The sequence below is a fragment of the Choloepus didactylus genome, chromosome 16 (assembly GCF_015220235.1).
Source record: "Choloepus didactylus isolate mChoDid1 chromosome 16, mChoDid1.pri, whole genome shotgun sequence".
In the NCBI taxonomy this organism is placed as follows: domain Eukaryota; kingdom Metazoa; phylum Chordata; class Mammalia; order Pilosa; family Megalonychidae; genus Choloepus; species Choloepus didactylus.
The window spans coordinates 19,963,109-19,981,223 of NC_051322.1; the positions used below are offsets into that span (position 1 = coordinate 19,963,109).

Genomic DNA, 18,115 nt, shown 5'->3' on the forward strand with positions numbered 1-18,115 from the left:
CAAACATCAAAATATTAATTAAAATAAAATAGAGTAAAGATACGTGGCAATCCCTTTGGTATAAGGCTATAAAATATTGAAGTAAAGGAACTTGAACAACCAGATAAGACAACTTTAGGGCTTCTTTGGTAATTATAGCTAAAATGTAAATGAAATTAGTCCTCAAGAGTGTTCCTACTAAAAATTTAAATAATAGGAAAATGTGATATGATATGAAATATAAAGATAGTGAAGAATTTCCAGAATATATGAAGATGCATACCTTTCATCACATTTTACTTTAATTACATTATCAGTTCCAATACCAAGGATTGCTGCAGCTTTTTTTTACTGAATAATGACCCTTGGACAAAAATGAAAATAGAAAGGCATTCGTTTTTTTGCATTAAATCATCATTTTCACTCCAGGGAATTTGGGGGCTTACACACATAGTTTTGAATGGGTTTATGTGTGTGTACATGTATATACTCACAGTACAGTTCTTGAGGCATATTTACAGAGCCTCATCGTGGCATTTGTTGAGATGAAGAGGATTGTAACACCTCTTTCGAGAAGACACTGTCACTGAGGACTTCTCCACATGAAATGGGAGCTTGAATATTCGAATTCTCTGTATACGCAAAAAGTCACTCATTTATAAATTTAGTGATAGAATCTTCCAAGTAAACCTTTTAGGTTCCTGACAGCTCTAACTCTGAAGCCTGGCAAAATGAATTGATTCCTCCATTGTCTATAATTCTTAGTTCTGAGCTGGATATCAACTTTGGTTTCTTGTCTTCTAGTTAACTATTTTTCCCCTGTGTCATTCTGCGTTATGTAAATAATACCAGCAAGACGGTAGTGGTAGCAGCTCAAAAGGAAAATTTGACATGGTTTATTTTTAGTCTCCAAGAAAATTTGACCATATGTATGAGAGAAATAATACAGAAAGCAAAACCCCAATTATGTTTTCATTTCAATAGAGAGTAAACAAGGTTAGAAAAGAAATTATCAAAGAAAATCTGCATTATGGATTTTTCAGCTTATTTATTCAGTCTATTTAAAAATTACACATCACATCATGAAACTCACACTTGCAAACAAGTTTCAGTTATTGTAAGTGTTACAATAAATTACATTAAATATGCAGAAGCAGTCTCCAACTTGATAACATACAGATATATAATGCCATCTTAGTTTGGTAATGGAAGTTCACTGTCAAAACAGGGGCATCTCAAAGAAAACCCTCTGTTTCCAGGTACTTTTAGATCTATTTCTCAAACTGGCATTACTATTACATTTTAAGATCATAAATGCTGGCAATAAAGAAAAAAGAAAGTAATCAAATTTATTAAAGGAGTGAATTGATTTTTTTAAAAGTTGCTGTGCACAGAATTGGAATACTAAAACTAAAGGAGATAATGGTGGATAGATTTTCAATATCAGAAATATTTGGCTGAGGACCTCATCTATAAAAATGATGTTTCTTTTCAATTACTCCCTGTGGTCTTAACTGGAAAGATAAAGCATTAATCATATTCTTGTTCTCTTCATTCAGTGTTAAAGAGAACCATTAAATCTTCAAATTTCTAAAGCATGGTTTAGTGTTTGTTCTGCTTTGCCTTGCTTTGGTAAAGATAGCAGAATGTTTTATATTTATGACTACATTTTTCCATTAGTTTCTTGTAAGTTGAAATTAAATTTTATTCCTATATTATTTGTATTTCTTATATAGAGAGCCTAAGCTTGTCAGAAAGTGGTTTTTGCCCAACCACATGCCACCATGCATAGATTCAGACATAGATATTATCTGAATATATTTAATCTAAGAATGAAGCAAGTATTCTCACTGTCTCAATTATTTTATCTTGTTATCTTAGAAGATTCCTAAAAATTAGAAAAACCTAAAATTCATACTTACTTGCTCAGAAACAAATAATACAATGTGTAGAAGTGCAATCATGCCTTTTGTTTTGATTTCTGGAAAATGCTTATAACGGGCTACTAATATGCCATAGAGATTTGATACACTCCCACCTAAGGAAGAGAAGCAATGACTCAATCTAATTTCCAAAATCAGAAACGTAAATTGAAATCATGACGATTTCAGAGCTTTCTGAAACTAAAGTAGTTCCAAATCACATCACTGATATTATTTCAAAAATATCCTTCCATGAAATAGTTGAAAGATGAAACAACACAATTCATGCTTCTAAATTTCTAGAAACTTTGTTTGCAATTATAACCAATAAAACAGCTGATGAAAATTTATCATTAATTGAAATACATTTTGAGTGTGTCCTAGTAGAGCTTTCATTTAGCATATAGTAATGATTTCTTGCTTTTTCTTACTAGGTGAAAATATTCCATCTGCTTCTGTTTCTCCCCAGCCAATCATTTCGTGCATTTTCTTTAGAAGAATTGTCTCCATAACAGTAAATATTGGGGCTATTTCATATGTAAACCTATAATACATATATAGAAATTATTTGGTGAGTTATATTATATGAAAGAGGATAAATACAATTATGTGCTAGACAAGGTTATAAACATTTCTGTATTCTATATCAGACTGTCCAAGTAATGGTTAAATGTTCTATGCCCTGAATTGCCTCTTCCAGATTGAGAGGGTATCATTACCACAAAGACAGTATCATAGCCTCCATTGTTCTGTGCAGTAGCTGGAAATTTATTTCCCAGAAAAAGGTATTTTGAAAGCAACCTCCCTATACTCAGTATACAAACAACATGGTTAGGGCGAGAAAATACCCAATTATCAAGAAAATATGTATGCATTTCCTAACAAGCAAGTTAGAGAACTAGAACTACAGACAACATTTTGCTAGAGCTACAGACAACATTGTAGCTCTAACACGAAAGAAGGAGAAAAAGTCTTGTTTAGAAATTGATAAACATTCTCTGCCTAAAGATTGTATTTTGAGCAAGCGTTTAAAAAATATTAAGAATTATTATACTTCTAGTAAGAATAGCTATGAAGCAAGAAGAGGGCATCAGACAAGATAGTATGGGGCCAGTGGAAGAGAATTCATAAGGATGGTGATGGGAAGACAGTTCCCTGTGTCACATCCTGATATTAACATCAGCCACTCAGAAAGAAGCAGGTGGAACTACAAAGGAGCCTATAAGCTCTTTTCTATAAGTACAACTTTTCTAAAATTCACCCACCAATGAAGTATTTACAATGGGTTCTGAAATCAAAGGCTGGGTTCAGTTATTCTCAACAAATCCTTTTATTTATCCTCAAAAATTTTTTGAAGTCATGTTTAAGTGTTATATGTAGCTACTGGTCTCAGGCACCATTTGTGTGCCTCCTCAGATTCTCTCAGCTTCCTCTGGCCCTAACGCCTTTGGATATTACTCAGGCCCAGTCACTTCCACCCAGACATGGCCAAGACACAACAGCACCCGCCTCCCACCCACACCTCAGGTCACTGTTCTCCAGCTGAGGCCCCTTTACCCGGAAGCACAAAGCTCAACGAGTCATGGAATCTACTGGGAGTCCCAAGAACGGCCATCCTGTAGGTGTGGTGAAGTTAACATCTCATAGCGCAAAACTCTGACCAACAGGAGGCCTGGTTGGTTCTTCTTCCCTCCAGCTGGAGCCTCCTGATCGTTTATGGCGGCACCGCATCCCATGAGATCCAGCACTCACAGGTGCTTATAGCCAGCGGTAGCCTGCTCTACAGTGCACCCCCACATTGCCCTCCCGCCTTTGACTGACTTCATGTTTCCTCACCTTTGCTCCTTGGTATGGCATATCCTAATAACACAGTTACACTTTTGCCTCAGGCTCTCTCCAGAGACCCAGATTAAGAAATCCTCACTGGCTATTAGACTTAAGATTTTAGTTCTAAGAGGAACCAAGTAAGAAGAAAGCCTTACATACTTCATTTAACAAGGCTCCTTTCTGCCAGAATGTTCCATTCAATTTCAGCTCCCTTACACATAACCTCTTTAATCCTATTTCAATTCCTTGCAGTAGGTATTATTTTCAGATGAGAGACGCACTGAACTTCACAGCACTGTAAGTGGTAGAATAAGGAATCAAATGTGGTTCCCTTTAATTCGATTTCACATGTTTTTCCACTATCCTCACATCATGGTAAAAGGCATTCATTTCATTGAGGAAGATGAGGAAACCCCCTATGGTGAACAACCATTGCTTGATTCCTTCTTTGCATCCCCAATCTGTCCTTTCTACTTTTTCTCTCTTTAAATCCACAAATCTATATTTTCCTAATATAAAGAATGATTAAGTTTCATAGCAATGGGATTTCAGACAATAAAGTATGGTTTATAAATTTGATTTTTATGTAATAATTTGTATAACTTATAGAATGCACCCCATTGCCTTGAAAGGCATAGTTATTAAAGTATTCTCTATGCATGTTTAAATAAAGGGCCATAATCAAGCAGCAAAAATTAAAAATAGCATTAAATTGTGTAGGCCATTTTTATTAGCTTTCCACAGCCATAAAACGTTGATTATAACCATGAACTATGCCTCATTAAAATCTCAACAATAACTAAACAGTTAAAATAAACTTCAGTTTTTCCACATAGCAAAGCAGTCTCTCCTCATAAATGTACAGTTATTGGTTTTAAAGTTTAAATTTCTACCAGCAATCTCTTTTGATTGCTAGTTCAATTATATTAACATCAGACACAGACTGTTCTTTGCAATTTTGTTTCAGATCAGCTCCCTATCCCTTTTAACCTTGAAAAACATTGCCCTAAAATTAACTTTTATTTGAAAACTCTGCTGCAGTGTATGTAATTTTCTTATGGCTAAAAGTTTTTCTGGGGTAAAGGTCAATATTTTAAAAGAATTATATTGTACTTGAATTCAACTTTTCTTCAAAAATATACTTTTTTAACCATCAGTAAGATTGAGGTTCTGATTTACATTCAGGAAACTTTTCGAAGATGTGTGTTTTAGACTACAGCATGCTGTGGGCTGTTTTGGGCATCCTTGATATGATTTCAGTCCCAGAACTTGACTCCCAGACTGCACACTAATGATTTAGGCTAACTGACTGACCTTTAACACTCACCAGGGGATTCAGGTTCTGCAAGTTTCCAAAAGGAGAACACTGAGATGATCAGGGAAACATTGAAGAGATGCCTCAGAGAACATGAAGCAGTTCCCTGATTTTTCTCTCAGGATATTAATTATTTGTTCTTGATTCAGCAAGCATCATATTCAGCAAAATATAACTTCCACAATCTACATGCTCACTCTTGCTCACATGTACCCACCCTTCTCACCTTCCCTAGGAGCAGAAGGGCACTCACATATTGGCATTTGCAGTGGCTGTCAACCATTCCCCTGCTAGTCCAATCATATCCAGTCCACTGGAGAGCTGGTTAAAAAAGCGAGGATGCCCTAGGAGAACATAAAATGGCAAATGGTCAAAGCAAAACATAGGGCTAAGTAATGATTACATTTCATAGCAATTTCTCAGTTAACAGATATCCATGAATAAAGCATATTTAAATGAATTTCATTCAGTAAATATTACTGGGTAGCTACCATGTGGGACAGTAGTAGGTATGGGGATACAGAGGTAAATAAGACAGACAGTTGCTTCCTTATGGGTCTTACAGACTGGTGGGAGAAATAGATATTAAACTCAGAATGACACAAACATGTTTAATTACGATTGCGAAAAATTCTACAAAGGAAAACAGGATGTTGTAAGTCCATTCCCAGGGAAGTCAGGGAACCAGGAGAGGCAACCATGGGAGAAGGCTTCTTGAAGGAAGTGATTTTAAAGGTAAGATCTAAAGTTAAGAGTTGCTAGGCCAAGTCTGGAGAGAGGAAAGAGCTCAGCCAGAACCCCTGCAGGGCGAGAAATGGCCCCACCATATCTAAAGTGGAAGGACCTAGGGGTGTGAAAACTACCTCAATGAACCAGAAGGAGAAATGGGAGAGAGGCCACCTATAAGCTGTTTATACCATGTGTGGACAAAATATTAGGTCCCCTTTACAATGATTTTTGAAGATTTATATTAATCAAGAATCATAATGTTGTCAAATTGAACAATCTCTTTTCAACTCAGTTTAATCTGCTTCTTCTTAGCTCCCAAATGAGGGCTCTTTGCATTTCTTTTTTCAAAATACTTCCATCATAGTTGCTTGTGATTCTCTCTTTTTATCTCTGCTGTGCTGTTCAAGTTTTCAACACTCTCACCCCATCGCACCTGCATGGTTTCATAACGAGTAAGAACTGAATAAATGTTTATTTAATTAGATAGAATGTAATGTCTGGAAATTGGGGGCTGTGACAGCAAAATGTTCCTTTTTATTGTTTACTTTTCACTTTACAGCTTCTGTTTTTTTCTTCTGCAGTTGAGATCTGTAGATGGAAGGAGGGGTTCTCTATAGATTCAGTCAATAATTACGGCTAGATAAGGGAAGGAAAAAAGCTAGATTTACATTTGTCAGAAGTGTTTCCCAATGGTCCTACTGTTTTTCAGAGTTGCTTTTTGTTATTTTTATTTCTAACCAAAAGTTATTTTAATTTCACATTTATTTTATGTGGTTGATCATGAATCTTCAAACATGTTATATTTTGGAACTTATAAGGCTTTATTTTAATTTTATTTTAAGAAATACTATTTTCCTGGTGTAAGTATGCTATACATTATAGAACAGCATGCAATACTACAGTGTAAAGAAAGGTCTAATTTTGCACACAGGGCAGTGACTTTCTACACATATGTAGGTAAAGATTATGTACCTACTTAGCTATACAACTACATATTTATAATTAATACATTTGCAAGATACACACACAAACATAAATATATATAACAGAATTAAAAATATAAAATACAGTTGGATCATATTGAGCGTATTGTCTACCTTTTTATAATGATCAATATTTTATTAGAAATTTCTCCAGGCTTTCCTAGGACTCTATATGATCACATTACATAGTATTACTTCCAAAGTATATCCATAGTTTATTCAATATAAGACAAATGTCAAAATAAGGATACTTCTACTTATTGTTATTAAAATTAATGCAGCAATAACATTCTCAAATATAAATTGTTTTTGTGCATTGTCTTGGTTGATAGGTTTGGTCTGAAGATAAAATGTTTTTGATGTTTAAAGTTACTGTGTTGTCAAAAAAAATCAATATAATAGTATCTACTTATTGATGTCTATTAAATTCTAGACTATGCATCAAATATAAATAATTTCTAATTATTGCTGTAATTAGAACAATACAAATTTTCCAAGGTTACATGATAAGAAATGAAAATGAAAAATAAGCACAGGATGATACAGCTGGTATTTGGATCTGTTTTTTCTTTTTCTTTTTTTCTTTTTTGGTCTCTTTCCAAAGAATATGTACTTTCTAAATACACTATTTATTACATGTTTAAGATTTTAGAAAATGGGATCCTTAAAGCCTATTCAAATATGGTTTGCTCCTGGAAGTATTATTGCTTTAAACTGTTAGGAATCAAGTTACAGTACAGTTAATTTTATCTGGAAACACAATTCCCCAAGTTATATTGGGTAATTTTGGTGGTACATATTTTGTTAATATAGACATCTAATGAATTAAGCATCAATGTTGAATATGATAAAATGAAGACTGAAAAATGAAAAAAATGGTAAATAAAAATTGTACATTTAGTTACCATTAGGATATGACTCCTCAAACTAAAACCATCTTATTTACTTTCCTTTGGTAATTAATAACCAATTCATATATAATAATACCAACTTGAATATAAACTAAACAAGAGTTTTAAATAAAAATGGATAAAATTGTGACCATTTTTTCAAGGCAGATATAAACTCAAAGGCCATTCAGTCAGCCTCCAATTCAGGCTCACCAATTTGAAAATCACCTGTCTTAACCCCATATTTTAAGGTATTTGTGCAACTGCTCCAAAGATTCAGGGTGGTCAGACAGTTCTAAGTTGAACCCATCCAAACCTTCAAGGAGTTGATGAGGATGAATGAAAGTCCAATATTTTACTCTTAACATCAAAGGTTTTCTTTATGTACTGCAGAAGAATATCTACCACTTGTAGCAGAAAACAATTTGTTAAAGCTTCACCATTCTTGGATGGCAACAAATCTGGAGAAAATAGTGAAAAACATCAATGCCAGGATCTAGAGTGGCAAAAAACATCTCCAAGGGACACAGTTATTATCAATGGAAACTAAAGAGATTAAAGGGCCTTGTCAAATAGCAAATGAAGTAGCATTTGCCCAAATGCTATTTATAATCTTCATTCACGATTCCATTGCATAACTGCCATAATTATCAAGATTTCTGTCTGCTGCTTCAGCATCCCACTTAACTTTGGCTAAACCATTTGCCTCAACACTGGCCTTTGGTCCTGCTAATAAAGTTTTCTACCCCTGGGCTTAGACTTCCTAGATCTCAAACCCACATCTGCAACTACTACCCACACCGGCCATATCGCCCACACAACTCACTCAGAACCCACAACTGGTCTCTAATGACAAGGCAACCACCACCACAGCCTTCAGGACCCCAGTCCCTTTCTCTTTTTGCACATATTTCCTTTAAACTAGCCGATCCTTGATTCCTGTGAAAAATTTACTAGCCTCCACCCCTGGACAAAATAAAGGCACAAGCCCAGTGGTCCCCCTCACTCTGCCTGTGTGACCCCACTTGATGGTTGAGCTACCTGAGCCAGTCAAGCTTCCCATCTACCCCTCATGACACCCTTTCAACAAACTTCTTTCATGCTTTTTGGTCTCGATTTCCCATTGCACAGCCTGACCTCTACCGGGACCCAAATTTAAAATCCAACCTAACTAATTTGAAACAATAACCGTTTTCACACACACACACACACGCACAACATTTTATATTAATGCCATTGGCTTCAAGCTCTCCTAGATTGGATCTTATTTGATTGAGTCTTGCCAATAAAATGAGCTGTCATTGTACTTCTAAAAATAAGTTAGAAATAAGTTCTTAAAAGATATTGTAATCTCTTCAATAAAAACGTATATCACATAGATTACATCTATTAAAAAGAATAAAGAGATTGCCTTTGTTAATCATATTCTTACCTGAAGCATAAGAACTTGATAAATTAGTCATTAAATTCTCAGTGTGAGAACCTCTTTTCATGTCTTTCTCAGGTGATTGAAAATCATGAATAGATGTCTTGCTCATCTGTTCTTCATCTAAGTAAAAAAAAAAAGGAAATATCTTGTGATGATTAAAATGTGCTGATATGTATTTACTGCTCATCTGTAATCAAACTGATGCCTCTATGAAATTCATAAGGATTGCAACTCTTAATTTCCATCCACATGTAATCTCCAGAGGATAGGTATAAACTGGAGAGGAACATTAACTCTACTGAAATAATGTAAGGTTCCTTAATAACCACACGGAAAACAAAATACATAATTCTTGAATAGTTAATTAGTCTCATTAAAGGTTAGTGTACAGAATTAGTGATATGGTAATTAAGAAATATATGTTTAACTATAAATAACAATTTCTACTACATAATATGATCCTATTAACTTTTAATTATATATAACAATGTTTAGTATATATTAAGAGCCCTAAGTTCCTTGTGCACATTTTTATTTACATATTTTTATTGTAATAACATGCTTGCACACACATATAAAACATAAAATTTGCCACTTAACCATTTTTATGTGTACACTTGAGTGATATTAATTACATTTACAATGTAGTGCTACCACCAGCATCATCCATTAGATAAACTTTTTTCATCACCCCAAACATAAACTCTGTACCCATTAAGCGTGGCACACATTTTAATCCTCACAATAGCCCTACAATATAAGGGCTTTTTTTCCTAGTATACAGATAAAAAAACAAACTTATAGAAGTTAAGTAATAGTTATACCTGACAGTTTTTGAGCACTTACTATGTCCCAGGTACTGTTCTAAGCATCTCTCATGAATTATCCTATTAGATTCTCATAACAGAGGGTTACGATGCAGGTCTATTATTATTAACAGAAATAGTGTTACATTGTGGAACTTGGATATATTTATATACAGATTTGTTGAATCCAAATTTATAAATACATTAAGTTATCCTCTTTTAAAATTAATATTTGAAAATAGTAATTATTTGATGTCTTCTTCAATAAAAATATTGAACCAAACATCTAATTAAGTAAACAAGTCATTTTGAAGTATCTTTCACTGTTCTAGGAAGTGTGTGAGAAAGAAAGTAAAAGCTATAACTCATAAAATCAAAGTGTGTACCCAAAGCAACAAAGAGAAAACATGAAATGCTCAGGAAATGATTTCTGGCTTAATATTGTAGTTTTAATTTGATAAACTTTGTAGTATTGTTTCCAGTTCAAATGAATTTTTATTAAAATATAAACTCTTTCCCTATATATTCATGGAAATGCAGTTTTAAAAGAATTTCAAGGTTATTTTGGTTCATTTTAAAGCACTGGTACAATTGAGGCATTTTAAATGTTTATGTATTACAGATAAAAATGTTCTATTATAGCTTTTTCCATAAAGAATAAAAATCCTGATATATAAAAATACATACGTAATCAGAGACAGTACAAACTACAGAAATATGAGATGGCTTGCAAATCATGCAGTACACTTAAAAATAATTTCCATATTACAAGTTGACCTAGTTGACATATATTAGATTAATTCTTTTTTTCTGGAGGAAAGTTGTTTCTCTAAAGTTTCACTTCTGTAGATAATGAAATAAGCACTAAAGAGACTGAAATTTTAGAAGTATCACTTCTTTTAAATAATTGGTGGAAAGAAAATCACAAGAAAACTTGAAATTAAAAAATCCTTTACTTAGCAGCAATATTCTTGTGTTTGAACAAGTAAAGTAGTATCAAAGAAAATTTATAAATACATTAAGTAGAAACTCACAAATTTGATATATTGACATGAAAATTATACTCCATTAGCAGTTTAACTATACAATAATCTACAACAAAAAACTATGCTAAATTTTTATTTGTTTAATAAAATAATTGTCTAAATGCATAAGACAAAGATTTTTAAGATACTTCTGTCCAAATATATTAATAATCATATACAATAAGCAAGACTGTTTTTGACAGTCTACACTTTTGACAGGTAGCAAAATCCCAAAGTCCTTAGGAACATTTACTCACCAGTTAATTAATAATTCCCATTTCCTCTCATGAAATTTCAACTTACTTGCCAGGCTATGTCCACACTCATTGAAATCCACGTGCTGTGAAATATATATATTTATTTTAAATATATAAATATAAAAATATTTCTTTATAACTTTAAAAGAAGATTTGGAGCCAGAGTGTGCCTTTATGCAATGGAAAAGAACTTCATCATTAAGGATTTGCAATGCTGTAATTTATAATACGGACTCTTTTAAAGTTCCTTCTTTGTTGGCACAGAAATTTGGAGCAATTCTATTTTTCGTAAAATGGGTGGAGATATAATTCTTTTATTCATTTGGAGAATTATCTGAGAGATGTTTGTGTTATGTATGTGTGTTCAAAAATCACCTACTATAATGCTTTTCTAAATGTATGACAATACAAACAAAGGAATGCATTCAACTTCTGTTTGACAATTGACAACTTTTATCTGCAGATAAAATAGGTAAAGAGGTAAAATAGGTACTTATTCTAAGATATAAATGAAAAAAATGAATGGAGATGTTAATAGCACAATTTACATCTTTGTTACACAGGAATTACTTTTGCTTTTAGATTAAAAGCCTAAAATTAAAAAAAAGCACATAATGATCGTCATTTCTGAGCCCCAATTCCAGGAACACATTTTCTCAAGAATTTATAAGGTATCAACTTATCCCTTAGGGTTTACAACCATTGAATAAAGTGTTGGTCAATATTACTTTTCTTTATTAAATGAGTTCTAATCAGGTTAATGAAAGAACATGAAAAGATTTATCTTTCACCAAACAGAAGCTTCTGTGACTGTAATATTCGCTATCCTAGCATTTAGGTGCAATTTAAAAACAGACTAAGTAACACTTAATTCATTTTAATAATATAAGACATACTGTGGATCATCAAAATCCATTGACAACTTTCAAACCTAATTCAGGCCAGTTATTGCAACTCTTTCTTCACTAAGCAGATTACCAGAGCATAAAACAAACAAAAATATGTATTTGATGATTTGAAAACCACTTCTTTTCCTTTCTTCATTGCTCTCAGTGGATCTGATCAATGATTGTGGATGTGACACAGAGGTGGGAAAAGAAAAAAGAACCAAGGAGCCCACAGCTCTTTTTCCAATTCTTTCAATGGCCTGCAGAGCTTCTTTTCTCTAATTGTGCCACTACATCTGCTAGGGAAGATTGTCCCCTTAACCTCATTCAGGAACGATGAACTTTTCCTCCTGACTCGTTGCTGTTAATATCTATCACGTTCTTCCACTGCTTGTACTAACTGAGTTTTCCCTCCTCTCTCCTTGGCACTGAGAGGACCCTGTCCTATAACATTTTCTACATTTCCCTTCCTCGTCCTCACCCGTTCCTTCCAACATTTTAACTACTAACACTCCTTGTTCAAAATGATTCAAATAATCCCAATTCTGAGGAAATGGATTTTGAATCATAAGCGCTCCGGTCACCATTCCATTCCTCTCCTTAGTGCCCTGACTCTGACAATTAGACCTTTCTTTACAGCCCTGCTGAGCTTGAAACTGACCCTCCCAAGGCATAAGGGAAATTATTTTTTTTACCTTAACCTAACTTCATACATTTATAAAACACATATAAATGGAAATTAAAACAACTCAAAAATTTTCTCTCCAAAGCACATGAAAGTTTTCTTATTTCATACACTGTTAAATGTGACACATTGAATTCTCATAGATGCTCTATGAATTAGGGATCATTGTTCTCTTGTGCTGTATCATCTCCCCATTTTCCTCAGTTCCCCCATCAAAAAAGTCAACACTGTAATAATACCCACTTATTGGTTTGTGGTATCAAAAGAGAGCATGTCTCCAAAGTACTTGTAACAATCTAATCTTTCTTCCTGGCAATCTTGACAGGCAAGCCTTTCTAAACACACACACACATGCACACACACACACACACACTTTTGATAATGGTACTGCTCTGACCAATTTTTTCCAATGACTTCCCATTCACTATACTACAAAGTCCTTCAGCTGGACCCTGTAACGGTTAAGTCCATGTGTTAGCTTGACTGGGCTATGGTGTCCAGTTGTTTGGTCAAGCAAGCACTGGTCTGATTATTACTGTAACAATATTTATTGGATTTAAATCAACTGGTGTCAGTTGATTGCATCTTTTGCTAATTACATCTACAGCAACAAAGGAGAATGCCTTCAGCAATGAGAGAAGTCTCATCCAATCTGTTGAAAGTCTTAAAGGGAGAACTGATTATTTTAGTAGCTGGAAAGGAGAATTTCTATCTCTAATTCAGCCCACCAGCTTCTCTTGGGGAATTCATTGAAACCTTCATTGGCATTCCCAACTTGTGGCCTACCCTATGGAATGTGGACTTGCCAATCCCTAAGGTCACGTGAGGCAATTCTTATAATAAATCTCCTAACATTTACGTACATGGTGATGAGTACAGACCTCAACCATGGCGTGCCCTTTTCTTGCCTTACCCACTATCACTCATCTACGGAAACTGCCTGTATCCCAATAGTTCACACACTCTCTCTGCACACCTCGCCTTTTCCTACTTCCATGCATTAAATTTCACACAATTTCATCTGCTTTAAGTACTTTCCCTCCTCTTTTCTTCTAATCCAAAGTCCACATATAATAATGAGCCAACACTCACTGAGCACTTATTTTATGCCAAGCACTGTTCCAAGCTACAATGATATTGACTCAGTTATTTTTCCAACAAGATACAATACCATCTACTTTCTCCATTTTACAGATGAAAACCTAAGACACAGAGAAGTCACATTTCTTGTAAAGGTACAGCTGGTAAGCGGCAGATCCAGGATTGAAACCCAACTATCTTAGAATTACATTCTCTCTTAGAAGGTTCAAGTCACATCATAGTAATTCCACATGTATTTCCTTATCTCCAGCATACCCCTAAATTATGATTTCAAATATTTGTCAAGATTTGTGCAGTCTATTTGGCAGTTTAATACTTTTATTAGAAATTCTGTCTTGATATTGGAGAGAGGTTCAAAATGTGCATTCAATATTGCCCTCAAGGAGGTTAAAATCCACCAGAAAAAAGTGGACAGAAAAAAAATGTCATTTTAATAATGTAAAAGGTGCTATATTTTATAAGATTGTAATGATAGCTTCTAACAGTGACATGGGACAAGGTGTTGGGGGTTGGGGCCATCAATGTGCTCTGAGAACACTTAGCAGGAAAGTTAATTCAGTCTGAACAGCCATTTAAGTTCCCCAAAGAGACCAGTATGTGAGCTGAAATTTAAATGATTCATAGTATTTAACTAGGTGATGATAAAGGAGAAGCATATTCAAGCAAAAATGAAACAAAAGCATAAGATCTTGAGGTAGGAAGAAATATTGCTAATCAAGGAAATTAAAGGCCAGAGAATGAGACAGCCCAAGAAACCAACAGGGTGAATTTATCTTGGGAAATGGGAAAGACACATTAGGGTTTTTAGTGTTTATCCTTGAAGCAATAGAAAACCAAAGAAGGGTTTGAGCTGGCGAGTGACAGGATCATGGTTTCCTTATGGTAGTGGGTGAAACGATGATGGAATGGTGGTTAAAATTATTAATTAACCTGGATGCTTTTGTGTGAGAGTTCTTTTATGGTCTCTTAGATTTTAACAGAAATTGTAGGCACAGCAACATATACCACCTGCCAAAATTCTTCAATGTGAGTTTCAGATTAAATGCATGAAAACTGAATGGATTGTGGCACTACTTAATAGAAATATAAAAATCACTATAGAATTATAAGGATGTGAGAATTTCATTTCAATTAATGCAGGTAATAATAATAATTACAGATGTTGAACATCTGGCAGGCTAAGTGTCAGACTCTATTTTCAAGCCTTGACATGCATTAACTCAATTAATCCTCCCAACAACTATATAAAGTAGTTTATTAGTTAAAATAGGGTATCACTGCTTTGACAGAAGCCAAAATAATAGTGACTTACACCAAACAGAAGATTTACTTCTTCCTACCTAGAAGTCTAATGTCAGGTGGTTCAGGGACTTCACACTGTTTGGCTCCATGAGGTCATTCAAACATCTGGGTTCCTTCTACCTTATGGCTCTACCATCCCCAAGACAGGTACTCTCTGCTAGAAATATATGTGAGCCAGTTGAAGAAATTTTAATTTTCTAGTAACCATTCAAAAAAATTAAAAATAAACAGGTGAAATTAATTTTAATAATATATTTTATTTACCCTAAGATATCCAAAATATTATCATTTGGATGTCACATTTCATTAGCAATACCTGGTCTGTAATTAGAATTCATAAAATTTTCAGTTGAGAAAGTAGAATAACATACTCAAGTTGTTTCCAATAACTAAACTGAATGTTAGTATTTTTAAATTTAAAGTTTAATTAATTAAAATTAAATAAAATTAAAAATCCATCTCTTCAGTCACCTTAGCTGCATTTCATGTGCTCAATAGCCACACGTGGCTTATGCCTGTTGTGGATAGCACAGGTCAAGATTACTGCTGCTTCATCCACTTTTGCTCCACATAGCTGGCTCACTAGCACTGCATCTGAATTCTCACCCAAGGGAAGGGGAAAAGAGAGATAAGAGAAGTTAGCTTCCTATGTAAGGAGGAGATCTAGAGCTTGCGCACAACCAATTGGCCAGAACTTAGTCACATGGCCAGATATTGTTGACATGGCCACACAAAGTGGCTGGGAAGCTAGCATAGAAATTACAGTCTGCTGGGTGGACATCTTCCTTGCTAATACCCCATGTGTGTGATGGGAGGACAAATGTGAGGGCAGGGAGGTTTGCCATTAATAAAACGAAGATGAAGAGAATGGATATTGGGAAAAATTAACAATCTATGCCACATGTAGATACCATTGCAGCATTATTTTTCAGATGAGGAAAGGGAAGTACAAAAAGCTTATGTATCCTGATCACATTTATACATTTGGTAAGTAGTAGAGATGAAAAAAAAAATGACATTTGGACCATGAATTAAAGCACATTTGGGATTAAACGTAGGATTGTGCCAGCAACTATTATGTGCTATTTTAATGTTTTATTACTTTTTAACTTTACATATGTTGACACTCTAGCTCTTGAATTAGATTGTAGGAACTTTGAAGATGGGAAAAAAGATTATTCAATTTCTTATATACTTTCACAGTGCCAAATATCATTCAATTGTTTAAACATCTTCTCAGTGCTAAGTCACACTATAAAATTCAAGGAGGAATTAAGTTATCCCTTTCACCTAGTCCACTTTATTATCTTTTCTTTCCACATTATTTCCTTATATCTGAGTTCAAATAGAAAAGATAAATTTGAAGACAGATTACATAACTAAAACTATGAAACAAAGATATGATAACTCAATAAACATTAAGAAGAAATATTGGCATGTTTTTACTTCGACCACATGTAAGGTTTGACTTCATCTGTTTTCATGAGTTACTTATCTCTTCTGGGAGAATTTCTTCTCATCAGTGAGAAATTGTTTTTAACAATACCATGAGGCAGTTTCATTTTGCCCAACCTATCTAACATGCTATTCCTTCCCACCTAGCAACTTTTTTAATAGATCCTCTCATATATTCAATATTTTAAATTGTTTTCAGGCAATGTGTTCTTTTTACTTGAACAAAAAATATCAATTTGTAAAGTAATTCTCATTCTTCCCTTCCCACTTTAATGAGTTAGTTGAGGCATTTCTAAATGGCTCTCTACATAGAGGAAATTAACTGACTATTAAATTTTCTACATCTATTGTTGAGCCATGCAATTTAAACTTCTCTTCTTGGAAGCTTCTACATTTTCTCAAAGGCTATACTATTTAGAATGTTTTATAGCGATGGACTAATAAGGACAGATAACTCCAGTTTGAATTTCACAGGTTTTAGTGTAACTCAGGGCTAGAGCATCTATTCTGACTGAATGGCTACAACTTTGGAAAATCAAGGCAAGCCTCAAGTAATTCTAGTTATGCAAACAAGGAAGAAATAAACATATTACAGTATTACAATATGATAGGTCTAAGGATAGAATGTAATCTAGTCCTCTGAATGAAACACAGAGAGAAGGGCTAGTGTGCCAGTTTGGATGTATTATGTCCCCCAAAACACCATGTTCTTTGATGCATTCTTGCGGGGGCAGATGTGTTAGTGTTGATTAAGTTGGAATCTCTTGATTGAGTGTTTCCATAGAGATGTGACTCAATCAACTGTAGATGAAACATTTGAGTAAATTATTTCCATGGAGATATGAATCCCACCCATTGAGGGTAGGTATTGATTTAATCACTGCAGTACTATAAAAGAGCTTACAAACCCAGAAGGACCAGAGAGTAGCTAAGAGTGACATTTTGGAGAGCAGCTAAGAGAGACATTTTGGAGACAGCCATTGAAAGCAGACTTTTGCTGACACTTTGAAGATGCTAACCCAGTGTTTGCTCCAGAGAAGCTAAGAGAGGACAAAATGCCCCAAGAGCAACATTTGAATGCATAAGAGCTGAGAGAGGAGCAGGGACATAACCCAGGATCAGCAGATACCAGCCACATGCCTTCCCAGTTAACAGAGTTTCCCTGGATGCACTGGCCTTCCTTCAGTGAAGGTATACTCATGTTGATTCCTTAATTTGGACATTTTCTTGGTCTTCAGACTGTAAATTTGTAACCAAATAAACCCCCTTTATAAAAACCAATCCATTTCTGGTATTTTGCATAATAGCAGCTTTAGCAAACTGAAACAGCTAGTAATCAAATCAATTTTCTTAATATCTTTTAATCAGTCCCTCTCAGCCTACCCAAACCACAGAAGCTTGAAGATGCTAGGAAGAATTACAAATAAGAAGTAAAAGAAAAGTTAAAAGTAATCATTAGGCAAATGAAAAAAGTACCTTAAAAGTAATCACATTAATACCATGAAAAATGGGATATGGGATAT

General features: G+C 34.3%; 1 pseudogene; it reads right to left on the reverse strand.

Moving 5' to 3' along the window:
- LOC119511503 overlaps positions 1–9,131 on the reverse strand; it is a 32,274-nt pseudogene extending 23,143 nt beyond the window's left edge.
- Positions 9,132–18,115: the final 8,984 nt, after the last annotated feature.